This window comes from Galeopterus variegatus, unplaced genomic scaffold (assembly GCF_000696425.1).
Source record: "Galeopterus variegatus unplaced genomic scaffold, G_variegatus-3.0.2 Scaffold5528, whole genome shotgun sequence".
Taxonomy (NCBI): domain Eukaryota; kingdom Metazoa; phylum Chordata; class Mammalia; order Dermoptera; family Cynocephalidae; genus Galeopterus; species Galeopterus variegatus.
This window is the reverse complement of record NW_007731639.1, coordinates 94,154-112,287: the sequence shown is the minus strand read 5'-3', so window position 1 is coordinate 112,287 and position 18,134 is coordinate 94,154. Positions and strand designations below refer to the sequence as shown.

Here is an 18,134-nt window from a genome sequence, read left to right as displayed (position 1 = left end):
CGTGAGTTCTCCGACCCGGGGCTCTCTGCAGAAGCAGGACCGTTGATCTCCACAGCCTCCCCGGCCACCCACCCCAGGTGCTCAGCGAGCTTTTCCTCATTGGCTTATCTTCAATGGATGTTTCCTGAGAGCCTAGAGCATTCAGGGCTCCCCCACGCTGGAGATGGGGTCCCCTGAAGACAGGGTAGATGCAGGGCCATCATGAGCTGGGATTTCATGAGGGAATCACAGATCCATCCACATCCTTCCTATGAACAGCTGATGGAAAAAGAGACTCGGCAGGGGCTGAGGCCACAGGCAGGAGGTAGAGGCCTCAGGACCCCAGCCTCCACCCCACCTGCTCCCTCGCCCTGTGCCATCTTGGCACCCAGAAGCCCCTGAAGGTGCTGCTGTGCCACAGACCCTGCTGGAAGTGGGTGACCCACAGGAGGTCCACAGGCCAGGGGCTGGAGCCATGCCACCCAGGCCCTGCCCTGCAGCTGCCCCTGTCCCCAGTATCAACATTCCTGACAACGAGCAGGCCCTGGAGCCCTGCCCCTGCCCGGCAGCTGCCCCTGTCCCCAGTGCCAACATTCTTGCCCACACAACGGGCAGGCCCTGGAGCCCTGCTGACACTCTGCACACACCCAGCAAAGGCTTCCTCCATCTCTAGGTGAGCCCGCAGCCCCCCTGAGGTAAAGACCCCTCCCTGGGATAAGACAGGACTAGATGGTTGCTTTATTACTCTCTCCTTCTTCGTCCCCTCGATGTTGCCTCAAATTCACCCATCGTCACCCTGGGCCAGATCCACAGACTGGGCCTCTACCCCTTAGGAGGCCATGGTGCCAACACAGCAGATGCCACTGAAAGCTCCAGAGCCCATCTGAGCTGGTTGGATAGGTCAGAGCATGAAGGAGGCCAGCCAAGTTGGTGAGTGGACAGGAGGCCTGCAGACATGGAGGGGCTGGGAGCGGCAGGTGGGTGTAGTCAGCACACAGGGTTAGGAAACATCCTGCTGTGCTGCGTCTTCAGTTTCTTTGTCAGTGGACATATGATGGACAGAGGAATTAATAAAGTCCTTTCATTCACACAGACACCTACTGATCTCTCGGTTCCTTGCTGATACTGGGTGTAAAGTTTTCATGCCTTAGGTGACCTCAGGTACAAATGAACACATATACCCTTCAGTATGTTTTAGATCTTCTTAGTTACTTGCAAGATACCAAAGAGTGCATCCTGTGCATGTGTATGCATGCATCTGCATACATGTGCACGTACAATCATGTATGTGTACGGCATGTGCAATCATGAGTATGTACATATGCATGAGGGTGTGCAGTGTGTGGTGTATGCAATCATGTGTGGTTGTGTAATGATGTGTGTGCACGTGTGTGCATTGTATGGTGCGTGCAATCATGTGCGTATGCACATGTTCATGCAAGTGTGCATGCAGATGTGTATGTGAGGAATGTGTAATCATGCATGTGTACGTGTGCATGCAGGTTACATGTGTGTGCATGTGCGTATGCACGTGCGCATGTGCTCCACTCCATAACCCTAGGAAATGGGCTTGAACAGGTGCAGGTAACTTATAAAAGTTCGTGTTTACATTTAAGGAAATCAATACTTGGGGGAACCTGACTTTTTTGAAAACTTTCATAAGCCTTATTGATTAGAGGTTTTTTGAATCAAAACGTTATTTCTAGTGTTCACCTTAATTCATTTATGAAGTTGACATCACACAGTAGTTTCGTATATCTTTAAAACAGCAACTCGTGTGTGAAAAGTGAAGTCAGTGGACACGCTAGATGGGGTGGGTGAGACGCAGAAGGACAGCAGGCTCCGTGGGGCCCTTCTGCATCCTGTGCTCATGGGGGAAGTGAGTGCAGTTCCCGAAGACGCAAACGGGAAAAAGAGAAGCAGAAATAAGATAAGAAAGGGTGTGTGTGAGGGGGAGAGACAGAGGCTGCCTGGGTTCTCATGCTGGCCTGAGTCCCCCACCGCATCTTTTCACAGTGAGTTTTAAGCAGAAATCTGCTCCTGCCATTGACATGCATCTTACAGACACTATCACTTAACTCCCTGTGAGCCGATGGCACGTGGCCTGACCGCAAGGACGGAGGCCACAGCGATGGTCAGCTTTCCGTCGCTTGAGCACTTAGCTGGAGTCTGATGGAGGCACAATTACTAATTACCATCTCACTTTCTCACACCCCCGCCCGGCCCCGCCCACTCTGGCGTCGGCGCTCCTCCCTGAGAGCCCCTCCCCTCTGCGGGAGGCGGGAGCCCGGATGTTGCCGTTGTCTGGCGGTTGTCGGCAGTCCGGGCGTTAGCGGGCGCTCCAGACGCTCTTCAGATCCACTGAGTGCGGACGAGAGCGTGGAGCTGCACAGCAGCGGCGGACTGAGGAGACTGCCAGGGTAGGAGAGGCGAGGGCCGGAGCGGGGCCGAGGACAGGAGCGGCCAAGGGCGGAGGGTGAGCAGGTGCGGCCGGGCTGTGGCCTCGGGGTCGCGGGGCTGTGGCCTTCGGTCGGGGTCCTGGTGAGCCGGGGCGGCCGCGAGCGCGAGTGCAGCGGGAGACGCGGCCATCAGGGGCGGGGGCGGGAAGCGGTTCTCTCATCATCCTTACAGTTGGAGTGTCTTCTGAGTTTATTTTGATACTTGCCTTACCGGTGACTTTTGTACCTTCAGGTGTGGTGGTGGTGCATTTCAGCATCATCTGTCAGATGGAAGAGCTCTTTAGCGCTTTGTAAGAGTGGTCTGCTGTGATCAATTCTCTCAGCCTTCGTTTGTATGGGAGAGGATTTTATCCATGTTTGAAGGACACTTTTCTTGGGTACAGCACTCTCGTTTGAAAGACTTTTTGTTTTGTTTTTAAGTGCGCTGGAAGTCTGGAATTTTATTCTAGTAGGAAAAATGATCTACTTTAGAGTCACTTTGAAATGAGTAGCCAGCCTATGAGCAAATCCAAAGCAAAAACTTCAGATAAATTGACTCAGAGTTCCCAATATTTATAAGTTGTTACTTAAAACAGTGCCTGGTATATAATGAGTGTGGTGTAAGATATAGCTGTTATTAGTAGCAATAGTTAAGTATAATTTAGTATTTATCCTAAACTGATCAAAGTTGAATCATCCTCAATCTCGATGTGTTTATACTGTTGATCACTACTCAGTGAAACTGATCATTAACTCTGTGGAAAGCAGCCTTGCTTCTCACGTTCATCTTGGTTTAGTATAGTAGCCGCCTTTTTTAAGACAAGGAAAAAAATCAGTTGAATGTCTTTTTATTTTGAAATATTTATTTGCTAGTTGGTAACTTACTTTTAAAACTGTGTTTAGTTATCGAAGGAAAATATTTGTGTTTCAGGAAAGTCTTTCAGTTGTTTATACAACTTACTGTCCTGCTCAGTATACCGTGTATGAGCCAGTAATTCGACTTAAAGCTTAAAGGTCAGATGAAAACTCAGCTCTCAAAGACCCTTCAGCTCAAAAGAAGTTCAGAGCATCATATTAGAACTTCATCATCTAAAGAATCTCTAGCCTACCCAATGTAAAACTATTCAAGGCATTCTGCATGAGATTGGTGGAACTGGTATGTTTTTCTCTTTGCTAGGGTAAGAATCACTGATTCTATAGTTTTGTCTAAAGAGAACCTACTTCTTTATTATTGATAGTTTCTTTTGGACTACCAAAAAAAAAAAAAAAAAGCTGCACTCAACTATATTAAATTTTTAGCATTAAAAAAATTGCATATTAAAGATGTCATCAAACTTTCTGCCATAGATGATTATGGTTTCTTCTAATTTATGAAGACTTTTAGAAGTTTTCTATTATCCAGAAATGCTTTTAGAACAATTGAAATGTTAAATGTATGAAATTTTAAATTGCTTTTGGAAAGAAAAATGAATGCTGTAGTAATGAGATGAAAGAAATGTATTTTTAAAAATAAGGTATATATGAAAAAGAAACATTTATCTCTTAAAGCTTTCTAATGCATGGGGGAAAAAACCAAAGGTCAAAAAAATTTAAAAATTTAAGAAATTTTTATTTATTTGGGTCTGGAGTTTGTTTAAATAGGAGAAATAAAAAGTTTTACTTAGGCCATAAGTACTGTTTTAGAGTAAATCACTTAATATCTGTTCTATTTACTTATTTGAGGGCAAGGACAATGTAGGCAGGTCAATAATTATACATTGACTTTTTCAGAGATTTCTAAAATCCATAATAGCGGGCACAAACGGTTTCACTTTGGCACAAATCATTTCTCCTTCCTCAGGGTCCATATCCCTGTTTAATTAAAGCAGCCTCAATCTTCCTTTATCCTCAGAATGCCATCTTCTTTTTACCCCTAAGTATAGCTTCTGCAAACTTATCGAATTTTCACCCTGTCTCCCTAATTGGCTTTCTTTCTTTAACAGGTCCACCTTGATTAATTTTGCAATAAGGGGCATATCAATGTTTGTTGTTAGCGTTCTTATATCTTGTTAGCACTTGACCTACCATACTCTGTAAGCTGTCATCTTTTCCTCCTCTTCCTTTTGCATACTTTTTTTTTGCATGTATTATTTAGAAGAATAGATTTTCCCCTAGTGTTTTAAAATTTAAAGCTCTTTAACTCCTCATTAATATTTTGTAATCTTTTATATCATTGTACAATTTCAAAATGTATATACTTGGTTTTTCCTCTTTCATCAAGGTTTTAAATATAATTTTGTTATGATTACTGATAGTGATTGGATCCTAAGAAAATGGTTAAATTTTTATCTTACATATATTAGGATCTTGCCAATACTTAAAGTATGTTTTCACATTTAAAACTTAGAAACTTTGTATCTTTCCCTCCCCGACCTAAATAAACTTCAGTCTCCATGAAATCTTTACATGCATAGCCTGCCATTTGAGCCTAATGTCCATCATCCAGCTAAATAGGCAATCTGCAGCCTCCTAGGTGTACTATGGACTTCTAGTGCAGGCTTTTATCCCTCTCCAGGCTGTGTCCCAGCCACCCCATTATCTCTGCTTTTCCAGGATTGGGCTCTCCTACCAGACCATCTCCTCTTCTCATAGTCTTCCCTAAACCAAGCAGGTAGGGATCAGAAGTGATTTCTGTGCTCTCATGGCATTTCTTTTGTCTTATTCTTTGTCTTTTATCATGATAATGGGTGTATGTTTCTTATGTACAGTAGTTGTCAGAAAGTCTTGGCTGAATTGAAGTATGAGGCACAATACATGGTTTTTACAGGTAGGTCTTATCTCTGAGTAGACAGTAGGCCCCACAGGGGGCAAGCATCATGTCTTTTTATGAACAGTCTATTTGTTGATTGGCTATTCTACTGAAAACTTGAAACATTTTGCTGACAATTCAGATCACTGATTATAAAATGCTACTGACCTCTAATGACTTTAGTACATTATAAATGGACTAAAATGTTATTTTAGTCCATTTATAATGTACTAAAGTCATTAATGAGAATGGAATTTATGCCTCTCTCTGCTCTGTTTATCCACAATTCTTAAATTGTTACAATGTGAGTATTAAAAAATAAACTTTCATATAAACAGATTAATATTACATAAAGTTAATAATTGCACATGTTAAATTTTTACTCTCAGCAAATCAGGAGAAAAATATATCTACTTTTTTTTAGGTTGTTGAACTCAATAGCTGTGAAGAAACTCAAGCGTTAGCACTGCAAGTTATACTCTCATTACTTCAGTATAACCAACAGTACAGGACTTAGAAAACTGTGATGGACTTTCCATGATTCATCAGGTGTTGATCAAATGAAAATGTGTCGTTGGCTATCACATTTTGAAGGTATGACCTCACAAAATTTGTTCTCACAGTTTCATATGCAGTGATACTCATCTCTTCATCAAAGTCTTCCAGTAATAGTTTTGTGTTTCAGTTATTCCTGAAGTAAATGAAGGAAACTCATTAGGGTATATTTACTCAAACTAAGGTACCCTTCTGGTTCTTTTCATTATTAAATGATTACATTTTTCTTTAAAGCGTTTTAGAAAAGTAAGAACTAATGAATTCGACCTTTGTATAGGGGATCTATAAAGGAGAAATGAGAAATAATGCCATAAATATAGTTTAAGACTATCATTTATTTATTTTTTTCCGATAAGGTCATAATAAATTGGTCCTTGAATGTAAGGCCAGAGAATTTGAACTTGTATTCTAGTTAGAGGTCATTGAAAGTGTTTTGTTTGTTTTGAGCAAAGGAAAGTAAATTATTGCAGTAGGATTGAGGAATAAGAAACTAGGGGAAGTAAGACTAATTATAGTAGTCTGTAAGAGACAAAATAATAGAATCTGGACATAGTAGCAGTGGAACTGGAAAGAGGGGTAAGTGGAGAAATGGGAGGGTAGGAGGGATGGCTCTGAGATATTAGGAGGACACTGTAATGACACGTTGCATTCGAGGTGCCCTGTAGTTGTTCATAGCATAATTATCTAGCAGACGATTGGAAAGGAGGGTTGTAATGTGGGGGAGGTTACAAGGAGCTACCCATGTAGAAGTGAGCTGAAGCCCTGAGAATAGATGAGGCCACCGAAGAAAAGTGTTTAGAGAGAGAAGGAAAGAGGAAACTAAGGATAGAGCTACTGGTAACATGACTGTTTGGAGGGTGGGACAAGAAAGAAGAGTCAGTATAAGAGAAAGATGGAATAATCGGAGTTTTTAAAGAAGTAGGAAAAATGTAATGTGGTAAGAAAGCAAGCAAGAGTGAGCCTGTGAGAAAGCCGGGTAGTAAATTCAGAGTGGAAAACTGGTTGTCAACAGCCATTTTAAGAAATGTTATACATGAATGAAGTGATTGAGCAGCTGTAAAAGTCCAAATGAAATTAGATGGCTTATATCTTTGTGGTGGGCTCAGCACACTTAGTGCATAAAGTGTTGTGTGAGATTCTGGGAGCAGGGTAGTCACGAAAATGAATAGAATATGAAGAGGCCTGCAGTCTAGTCGAGGGGTGAGAGACATAAACAGATAATTGCACCTCACTGTGTGGAAAGCATAGCAAGAAGTCAACATTTCGTTTTCTGGTAGCACAGAACATGATGAGGATGGAGAGAGCCTTTCCTGGAGGAGGTGATTCTGGCTGAGTCTGAAAGGATGCTTGGAGTCCAAGGGAAGGCCTTCCAGGCAAAGGAAACACCAGGGAGCTATGAGAAGTTGGCATTGTTGAAATGTCATGTAAGAAGCTGGGCTGGAGAGCAGCCTGGGGACAAATTGTGGAGATGCTTCTAGACAAGAAGCTTGAGCTTTATCCAAGGTGGTCAGGAGGTAGCAGAAAGCCACTGGCAGGTTTTAAGCAGGAGTCAACATTTGAGAGAGAACTGTGGTAGCTGTGAGGATTTGAAAGTGACAAAGACAAGATGTCCATCAGGGATGCCATTTAGAAATCCATGATGGTAATCCAGGTGAGAGAGATGATAAAGCCTGCATTATAGCACTGTGGTAGGGATGAGAAGAGCTGAAGAAATAGGAAATAAAGTCAGTAGAACCTGGTGAGTGACTCGCCATAGATATAGGAAAGGTGGTCATTCAAAGGTGGCTCCAGTTGTGTGGTGGGGAGCGGGCTTCTGCTAAATTAAGCAGAGAACACAACAGGAGGAGTGCATTGAGGGCAGAAAGATGATGCCGATGTAGATTGGTTGCATTTGTGGTACACTGAAGAAACCAAGCCATCGAATTTACAAGTGTGAAGCTCACAGAGGAAGGTTAAACTGGGTGTATTAGTCTTGGAGTCATGTTAGACACTGAAGGGGATGTATAAAAACATAAGACACAGTCCCATCCTCGAGGACTAGACAGATGAACAGTGTCCTTGAGAAATCATAACATATAAAAAATGAACAATTAAGTGTTAAACCATAGAAATAACTAAGTACAGTTGGAATTCAAAGAAAAGTTAATGTGGCCAGTAATAATCAACAACAAAAATCTGTAATAAGAAATCAGAGTATAATAAGTCACATAAGTGCGCATTAGTATAAAGTTTGCCATATTTTTTTCCTCCTTGAACATCTTTTTGTCAAAATTTAATGTTTTTCTTTTGAAGTTATATTTTGTTTTATCCTTTTTCTGACTTTTGCTGTCTCAAAAAATTTTTTGATTCTAGATGGCAAGATTTTTCAGGAGAAAGTAAAATCAATTGTGTAGCTGAGGCACTCCAGCAGCGGAGGAAAGTCCCTGACTAACCCTGGATTTATGGAAATAAACCCATCAGGTTTTACTGCTTCACCACCTGAAGGTAAAAATAGTAATAATGAAATTACAACCCTTCCTCTTATAGTTCTGCATATTTACAGACAATTCAATTGTACATGTTTTAGCAGTATAGCAAAACCTGATATTCAGAATAAATAAATGGAAGATTAAACTTAAAAATCATAGAATATATGGAAGGGATCCATTATCACTACTTTCTGGTATCAGTAACTCACACTCAGTTTAACAAAAGATACCCAGCACAGGTCCTCAGGAGAACTTAAAAAACAGGTGAGGCTCATGCCTTCTTGCTCGGGCATACTCTGGCTCCTCTTACCATAGTCAAATTTCTTTTATTAATCTTCTGATTTACTTTTCCATTTTTTTTTAAAGTTTTTTTTGTCTTTCTCTCTTCTTACTACCTAAACCAATCATTCTAGACAACTTCACTTGCCATATGAATGAACATCCAGTACTCCAGGCTCACTTTCCTTGACTCAGGAACCACCCCCTCTCCTTATCTAGCAGTCTGCCTGCACCTGTCCTGGACTTTATCATCAGCAGGAATGCTTACAAGCACCTCTACAACTCCCATATCCCACTCTCTATTCTATCTATAGGATCTCTTTTTAAATCAAATGCATCACTCTGAAACATTTTCAAGTTCAGTCATGCCCCTATTTTTTCCATCTTTTGAATGGGATCGTTTGGCAGCTTTAGCTCTCCAGCCAAAACTCAGAAATAGCTGGAAAATCTTCTGAGCCATGGAGCTATTTTATTGCCACAAAGCCTACATTCTAAAGCAGTTCACTCAATGCCCATATAGTCTATATCAGTGCTTCTCAAATGTTAACATGCAAAAAAATCACCTGGAGAGCTTGTTAAAACACAGATTCCTGGGTCCCTCCCTTCTATATATTCACTAGGTCTAGGGTGGAGCCTGAGAGGGTGAAGTTCTTGCAGTCTCACAGGTGATGCTAATTCCGTGCTGCTGGTCTGCAGACCACACATTGAGTAGTGTATTAGTCTGTTTCTGTTGTTTATAACAAAATACCTGGAACTGGGTGATTTATAAAGAAAACAATTTATTGCTTACATTTTCAGAGGCTGGAAAGTCCCAAGTCCAGGGAACACATCTGATGAAGGCTTTCTTTGGTGGGGACTTCAGTGATGGCAGAGTATCACATTGCAACATGGAGGAACAGAGAGAGCAGAAACAGACTCTCCTTTTAAAACCCTCAGAGCCATGCCCCTGACCACCATTATTAATCCATTCACTACGGCTTGGTCCTACAGTCTAATCACCTCGTTCAGGGCTCCACCGTTCAATTACAATAATAGGATTTCCCACCCTCTTAACAGTCACTGTGGGGGCCAAGTTTCTAATACAAAAATCTTAGGGGACACAATTCAAGCTTCAGTGAGTTTGGGGGGGACATAATTCAATCCATTACAAGTAGCATACACTACCCTTACAAACAAGGAGAGTGGTTTTTCTGTTCTCCTCCTCTATAGACTATAAGAAGTAACATTGGAGAGCTGTAGCAAGAAGAGAGAAAACTGTTGCATCTCACTAATAGCAGCAAGAAGTAGGTACAGAAATGGAGGAGAGAGAACTGTCTAGAGCCATTTAGTCTCATAATAAGAACAAGCACTACCATTTATCGAGACCCTGTCATATGCCAGGCAGTATGCATGTGCATCAGAAATATGCTCTCACTTAATCCTTAAAGCAACACTGCAAAGTGGATATTATGAACCCTCATTTTACATTTCTAGAAACTAACCCTCATTTGGTACAAGTACGTGATTTAGCTAAGGCTGCATCACTAACAGCACTGTCATTTGCATCTAGTCACATCTAGTTGCAAGCCCACACTCTTTCCCCTCATCAAACTGCATCCTGGTGACTGCAGCCTGAAGTAAACTAAGCTTCACTTTATTCACTTAATTTCACCACAATTGAACCATTAATCCTAATGCCTTTGAATCATTCAGTCAATATTTTGTTAAGGAGACAAGAAAAGACATTTGTTTTTGGAATATTGTAAAAGAAAGTGGTTAAAAAAGAAATAGTTTGGCATTGAAGGATTTTAAGCATTAGTTGCTAGGAAAATTAAACTGTGGATTCTTTAACAGTGCTAGATAAATGTGCTCTTGCTGTGGTTGTGACTTATCATGCAGAAGAGAAGTGGTCCCACTTAAAAATCTACCTTCTACCTGCTCTTACCAGGAAACAATTCCTCCAGTATTATACCCCAACAGATGGCCGCCCACATGCTGTTTTCCAGAAGCAGCATTTCCCTCCTCTTCACCACTGATGCAGCCATAAAAACTGATTGGAAGTTTGGGTCATAATATTGACAAATTACAAAATATTGCAGATACTTTTGTTACTACCCAACTAGAGAAACAGAATGCTCTGGGGAGTTTCAACACACTGAAAAAAGGCAAAGAGGATACATTCATCAGTAGCTGTGAGTCTGTAAAAATCTTCTGTGAAATGGAAGCTGTCCTCTTAGCCCAAGTGTCTGTCGATGGTGTCCCAAAAGGAACACTGGGATTTCCAGTAGTCAAAGTAGATCATAAAGAGTTGAGAGCAGAACCCAGATCAGACAATGACAGTCCTGGGGATGAGTTTTGCCCTCGCTGACCAGATTACCTAAAGGGACTGGCCTCATTCCAGCAAAGCCACAGCACTATTGCAAGCTTTGGGCTAGCCTTTCCTTTGCAGAATGGATCTGCAGCTGTTGGCCATTGGCCAAGTCTTGTTGATAGGAATGCTGACAACTGGGAAAACTTTGCCTTTTCTCTTGGTTATGAGCCCAGCCACAACCAAACTGTAAGTTCTGACAGGTACTCATGTGTTCTTGTGCGCCCTCCCCTTTGTTCTGCTGTTCTCTGAAGAATCTCTAAACTTCCAGAAATGTCTTCATTATGCTACTTCTTACGTATAAGTAAGTGTCTTCATTATGCTACTTCGTAATACTTTCAACATATATATTGATAACACACAGAAAGGTGCTTTTCTCCTTGTTTTAATACTGGGCAATATTGAATTCCATATTTAACCAAAAGTTAAACCATAAATAGCTCTCAAAGAAGAAATTTCTTGTGGTTTATTTAATGCCTCCTAGTTATTAGAGAAAAAGTTTTTGTTCAGGGAAATGATAAGATTTGTTGTTTCCAGTAGCATCTCAAGTAGCACTGTCTGGTGCAACTTTCTGTGATGATGAAGTGTTTTGTCTGTGCTTTCCAGTACAGTAGACACTAGCCATATGTGCTACTGAATGTTTGGAATGTGGCTAGTGGAATGAGGAACTGAATTTTTATTTAATTTTAAATAGTTTAGATAGCTATTTAAACAGGTAGAACAGAATAGTGTTTAGTAGACTATATGACCAAAAAAGATCAGTGATAAAAAGTTGTGGTTACTTTTTTAATTACAGTTAAATTAGAAAGTGTCTCTTATTTGAACATCTGTTTCACGTCTGAAAATTATTTCTCCTTAGCACAGTTCCTAAGGTAATTCATGTACTTTTCTCACTTATATTGGGTTCTATTTTAGTGTAACTGAAAACTGTTTGGTACCTATGTGCTGTGGGTTATATGAACTATTAAATGGAGTTCTTATCCTGCCTGATATTATGCTTGACGATTAGAAGAACAAGCTTATTCAAACAGATACACTTTTAGTCCTTGTTAACCACCCATCACCAGCTATACAACATGGAGTTATACTAAATGAGTTTTGTTTTCATTCAGAAAAATAAATGTATGTGTTAATTAAAATTTGAATATGTATGTTAAAGTAGACCTAAAGCTTTATTTTATACTTAGGAAAAATGAACTAATGTAGTTTGTTACTTCTTACTCATGCTTTTGTGTGTATTATAATTTAATTTTAAATCCTCCTTTTTATATTGATTCTTATCAATGTTTTTTAAAACTACCAATAAATTCACATACATGAACCCTTAGTAAGTCTGTTTTACAAAAATTACAAGGAACACATGATTCACTGGAGATCTCTCTTACAGTGTAGTATCAAACTTTAGGCATTTACTTCAGATCTTAGTTCAGATGTCACCTTTTCAGAGACCTTCCCTGATCACCTTATCAAAATCACTTCCTGTAGCCCTACTCCTTATTTGTATTCTATGACCGCATCCTATTTATGTTTTGTAGTTATGTTTCTTTTTTTTTTTTTTTTCCTTTTTGTCTTTTTTTGTGACCGGCAACGGATCGCAACCCTCAGTGTTGTGCCTATACCGGACCGGGACCGGCAACGGGATCGCAACCCTCGGTGTTGCTCCCGCACCTTGCTCAGCCAGTGAGCGGCCGGTCTGTATGTGGGATCCGAACCCTCGGCGGGAGCGCTGCCGCGCTTCCCAAGCGGCGCACTGTAGCAGTGCGCCACCGGGCCGGCCCGTAGTTATGTTTCAATTTATCCGTATACTTTTTTTTTAATCTCCCACTCTGAAATATAAGCTGCATGAGGGTAAGCATCTTGTGTCTAGTATACTAAGAATATGGTTGAATGAATGAATCTTTGATATGAAAGATTTCCACAGAAAACAATCCAGTATTGAAATGGGCTTTTAAAGATTCTCATTTTCTTTAGTTTGTCTGGATGTAGTATTGTTTAATCACTTGCAGTTCATCCCAGTATTAGCTCCCATTTCATGTGCAAGGCACTGGGCTAGTTGCTATACGGGATATAAAGAGGAGTAATATAAGCCACTGCATTCAAAGAGTTTATGTTTTAATTGGGGAGACAGTCATGTACACAACTAAGTAAAAAAGTTTAAGGAATTCTGTGATGAGTGCTGCAGTGGCAGTATTAATAAAGAAGAACAAGAGCATGGGGGAAATTATTCTGAAGGGGGGAAATAGGGAAGGATTCATGCAGAGGGTGTACTTTGTATTATACTGTAAACTTAGAAAGCTTTCTAAGTGGGGAAGTAAATAGATGTGTGTTTGGGGAAGAGAAGTCTATCACCACTGTGAGGGAGTGATCAAAGGGGAGAGAGAATGGGAGTGTTTTACATTAGCAGGCTAGAGTAGTAGTCCAGGGAGAAATGATGAGTTCCTGATTTGGGGTAGTGGGAAGTCAAAGGACAGACAGATTTGAGAGACGTTTGCTGGAAGGGGAAAGAAGGATCTTCGTAATTAAAAGTAGGGAATCAGGAGTAGAAGAGCCAAAAGTGAATTTAGCCTTGAAGTCTAGGAGTATTATGCTACTCTCCTTTAAGATTGGAGCCATGGAAGAAGTAGGTTTGGAAGGAAAATAATTTGCTTTTAAGAAGCTAGAAAAGGATGGAAATTGAAGCCTGTGCTCAGGATAAATGATCTGTCAAGAAGTCTAGTAATAGAGGTCTAGGTTATATGTGTGTAGATTTGCAGAGAGAATAGTGTACCAGTTTTTTTTCCTTCAGAATTAGGTAAAAATATTTTACTTGTACTCCACTAAGGGGCTGCCAGTCTACTTGGTGTTCTTTCTTAGCTAAAAATGTCAGTTTTGCCATCACAGAAGTATTAAGATCTCCAAGACAGAGTCACCATTAGCATTTTACAATAGTCAGAGACAAAGTTCATTTTCATTTTGCTATGGAGGTGGCATTTTCTTTTGAGCTTTCTATGTTGTTCTGTATATATTAACTTAAACAATACTGTGTGATTCATATACATTATATTAAGTTAGTACATTACTCAAATTATCCTAAACTTTTTCTTTAGCTATTAGATGCATATTTTAATAGAGCATCAAAGGAACAAAAAGATAAATTTCTGAAGAATCGTGGCTTTTCCTTATTAGCCAACCAGTTGTATCTTCATCAGGGAACTTAGGAATTGTTAGAGTGCTTCATTGAGATGTTCTTTGATCAAAAAATTGGCCTTGAAGAGTAAATGGGTTCTTCCCTCCACCAGCTGGTGATCTTTTTTTTTTCCTTTTTGTCTTTTTTCGTGTCCAGCAACGGATCGCAACCCTCAGTGTCGCGCCCATACCGGACCGGAACCGGCAACGGGATCGCAACCCTCGGTGTTGCTCCCGTACCTCGCTCAGCCAGTGGGCAGGAACCGGTCTGTATGTGGGATCCGAACCCTCGGCGGGAGCGCCGCCGCGCTTCCCAAGCGGCGCACTGTAGCAGTGCGCCACCGGGCTGGCCCCCAGCTGGTGATCTTTTATCTTAAATGTAAAATTTAGTGAATTCATTCTTAAAATTATTTAGTCACCTTTAGGAAAATTCTGCTTAACGTCATTTTCCAGGTAAATCAGTTTATTATTTTCCATATGATATTCTTCCTAATATAATTTCTTTCTTTGTATTTCAATTACTAATTAGAAACTAGAAACAAATAAATGCTGCATCCAATGAAAGAAAGTGGTACTTAATGTTTGGCATGCAGTATTAAAATGAGGAGGCTAACTGAAAAGGTGGCTCATATATTCTCAGTGACAGATTCCATGAGTGCTCTGTGCAGGACCTCCTCAGACACCTTCAGAGCCCTCAGGTTATCTGGGAGAAGAGCACATCCCTCACCTGGAATTCCTGATGTACTGATTGCTGAGATTTGACCCTGGTGTAATGCTGAAGGATTAGCAAAACAGTGTAAAAATAAAAGAGCATTTTTCTTCCAAACCAAAAGTTTGGCAGAAAAGTTAACCTGTTATTTCTGTTTGTGATAAAATAGAGAAAAATGTGTGTCTCCTTATTGTGGTAGACAGATTCAGACCTTGAGAAATCTATTTATTTATTGTGGTAATTTCAATAATACTTCTCATTTGCATAAGCTTCTGACTTTTTCAAAGCCATTCTGTATTTTCTCATTTGATTCTCACAACAGCCTTGAGAAGAAAGTAGGGCAGATGTCACCATGCATATTGGACACATAAGAAAAACGAGGCACAATATGCTTACATAATTCAACTCTGTCACAGAGGCAGAGTACTGGAACAAGAACTCCAGATTCATTCTTTTTTGTTAGACCTTTTTAGTAGCTCACTGTTTCTCAAACACTATGTAAAATAATAATTTTCCTGTGCACTTTTTATATAGTCCCCTAAAGCAGGGGTTCTTTGGGTTACATAAGGGGACCATGGATGAATTAAAGTGAGTCGGTTAAAACCATGAAATTGTGTGCATATTTCATCTAAATGTTTGTGTATTTATCTTGGGATGGACTTCTAGCAATAGCTTTTATCTTATTATTGGAGGGGGTCTATAATCTAAAAAAAAACTTAAGAATCCTTACTTCCCAAATTTGTTCTGTTATAGCTTCAAAATCAGGTTAACAAAATGGCCCATAGTTGCAATCATTTTTGCTTATTTGGTGACTAATTCCTTCTAATGTGCTCTTAATTGTGTATTGTTTTCTATAGATTTGATCTGCAAGATGTGAAAAGCATGGGACTTTTTAGAAGTGGTCTATCATTCCTATTCTGGAACTAATAGGGACTTCTCTGTATGACAACGTACTCCTGCATAATGCTCTTTTACTTTTTCTCTGCATTTTAAATTCTTGTTCTAAAGTAGCAGATATGTAGTTGGATAATGGTCATGTGTTATGTAGTACAGTAGCAGCCCCAAATGGGTTAGAAAAGAAGTAAGTTTTAAATTATTATTTTAAATTACATCTGATTAATACTTTAGAAAGAGAAAATGTTAGTAACAGGCTACTTTAAAGCATCCTATTAGATTAAATTAATTTGGAGAGAGAATTTTTTTTTTTATCATTTTCAACAAAGTTTGGTTAAGAAGAGGGTGTTTATATGGCCTACTTTTAGTTATTTAGAACTTGAAGACAAGGAGAATAAATTTAGCCGCCCCTAAATATATTTACCAAGCTTCCACCATAGGCTTATAAAAATAATTATCCTCATCAGGAATAGGAAATTGAGGATTAGAGAGATATAGTAACTCATTGAAGATCACACAGCTAGTAAATAGCAGAGAATGTGAGGCTGTATCTGTTTCACTTTAAAACCTGTGTTTTGGGGCCGAGCCCGTGGCGCACTCAGGAGAGTGCGGCGCTGGGAGCCCAGCGAAGCTCCCACCACGGGTTCGGATCCTATATAGGAATGGCCGGTGCACTCACTGGCTGAGCGCGGTGTGGGCGACACCACACCAAGGGTTGCGATCCCCTTACCAGTCACGAAAAAGACAAAAAAAAAAAAAACCCTGTGTTTTGAACTCACTATGTTGTCTATTAGCATATGATATCTCTACCACCATAAATCAGGTTCGTATAGCCAAAAGTACATTGGAAAATGGCTGCCCACCAAACATTTAATAAGCTCTAAAAAATATGTTAGAGGATTAGACTTTTATTTAGATTTTGTACCTTTGGTGTCTGCATTTATGATGTACAGTATAATATTTTAACTAGCATAGTGTTAAAGTTTAAATCTCCAGAAGCACTATCTTGTTGCGCATTAAAGTATTACATGTTATCTATATTTTTGCAAAGAGAACAGAGCATATCCTTAGTGATTCTCTAGACCAAAGAGAGACTCCTTGTACTCAGTTCAACTTTTATTGGTCATCTGTTAGATTTCGGGTCTGTGTGCTAGGGATATGGGAAATGCAAAGAAATACAAAGTGTTGTATTTCCTCAAAACACTTGGTCTTGATTATGATACAGTGCATGGAAATGGAAGAATTTAAGAGGGATACCTGCAGGCTTGGTCTGAAAGTACTTTTTGTTCATTTGTTTTTAAATAAATTGTGCTTACCGAATCTCCTTGTATGCTACTCTATTAATTGGCCCAAGACACTTACAATTCCTAACACTTGCTTGATTTGGAAAAAATAAATGGAGAGAAGTGTTTAGGCCTAATATCACACACTGAGGTAGGATATCAAGATTAAAATTAAGGGACAGAAGTAACTAATTCATAATTATTGGGTATTTATAAGGGATTAATATATGTACACATATGTTAACTCTTTTAATCTCTAAGGTAACTATAATTCATACAAATGAGGTTCAGAGAGGTTAATTAATTTTTTCAAATTCACCCTCTCAGAGAAGCCTTCCCAGAATGTTCCTGTTCATACCTATACAATCTTCACCTTTAGTGTGGGCTGGGAACATGCTTATGTGTTTCCACAGTATCTTGTGTTAATGTTTGTTGTTACACTTACCACCATTTATTGTTTATAGTGATCTCTTTACTTTTCTGGTCCTCTGAAAAACTGTATTTTTGACAAGAGTCAACGAGTGTCTTATTTCTATTCCTAGCATGCAGTACATATTACCTGCCATACAGTAAGCATGAATACATACTGAGTAATTGCATGAATGAATGCCGGCTGGTGGAATAGGAACTTAAGCCATTTAAAGCAGTTCTTTTTGTCTTAAATCATTTGTTCTTTTTCTTACAAATGTTCTGTTTTGTTCTTTTTGTTTGTTTTTTTGTTATCTTTAGCATTCCTCTGAGTGAATACAAATTGCTTGCTTGTGACATGCAGCAACTTTTCATAGCAGTTATAATTCATGCTTGCAGCTCCTCAGGCTCACAATATTTTAAGGTGATTGAAAACCTTATTGTACTGCTTGGATATCTTCAAAATAGCAAAAACAAGAAGACACAAAATAAGATTTACTTTTTATGGATTTTGGGGGAAGTTGTATAGTAGCCAAACATGTATTTTGTATCAACAAAACAAGCATTTGATCTTAACCTCTCTCTTCTTGGAAACTTTTTTTCTGAAACTTTAACCTTAATTTTGTGATGATATCAATAAGCTTTGAAAAGAAGCCTTTTTGTGTGGTAAAAATAGAAAAAGTGGTGCTTTGGCGTAATTAGTAACTGGCAACACATTATTAAATGAAGTCAGTGATTTTTCTTACCAAGTAGAATTTAGAAGTTTACATTGAATAAACTTCTTTTTTTTTTTTTTTTTTTTTTCTTTTTTTTTTTTTTTT

The 18,134-nt window shown here is 39.6% G+C and overlaps 1 long non-coding RNA gene across 6 annotated transcripts in view; it reads left to right on the top strand.

The window, feature by feature from the left end:
• The first annotated feature begins 2,313 nt into the window (after positions 1 to 2,313).
• The window catches only part of LOC103604994, an 85,451-nt gene continuing 69,630 nt past the window's right edge, over positions 2,314 to 18,134 (top strand). For 2 of the 6 annotated variants that reach the window (XR_551761.1, XR_551762.1), the window contains exons 1-5: positions 2,354 to 2,463; positions 2,671 to 2,815; positions 3,349 to 3,573; positions 5,630 to 5,799; positions 8,113 to 8,244. This is a non-coding gene — a long non-coding RNA (uncharacterized LOC103604994). Of the gene's footprint in view, positions 2,464 to 2,670; positions 2,816 to 3,348; positions 3,574 to 5,014; positions 5,068 to 5,629; positions 5,800 to 8,112; positions 8,245 to 18,134 lie in introns of those variants that run through there. The other 4 variants (XR_551766.1, XR_551765.1, XR_551763.1 and 1 more) reach the window with 4 other exon arrangements.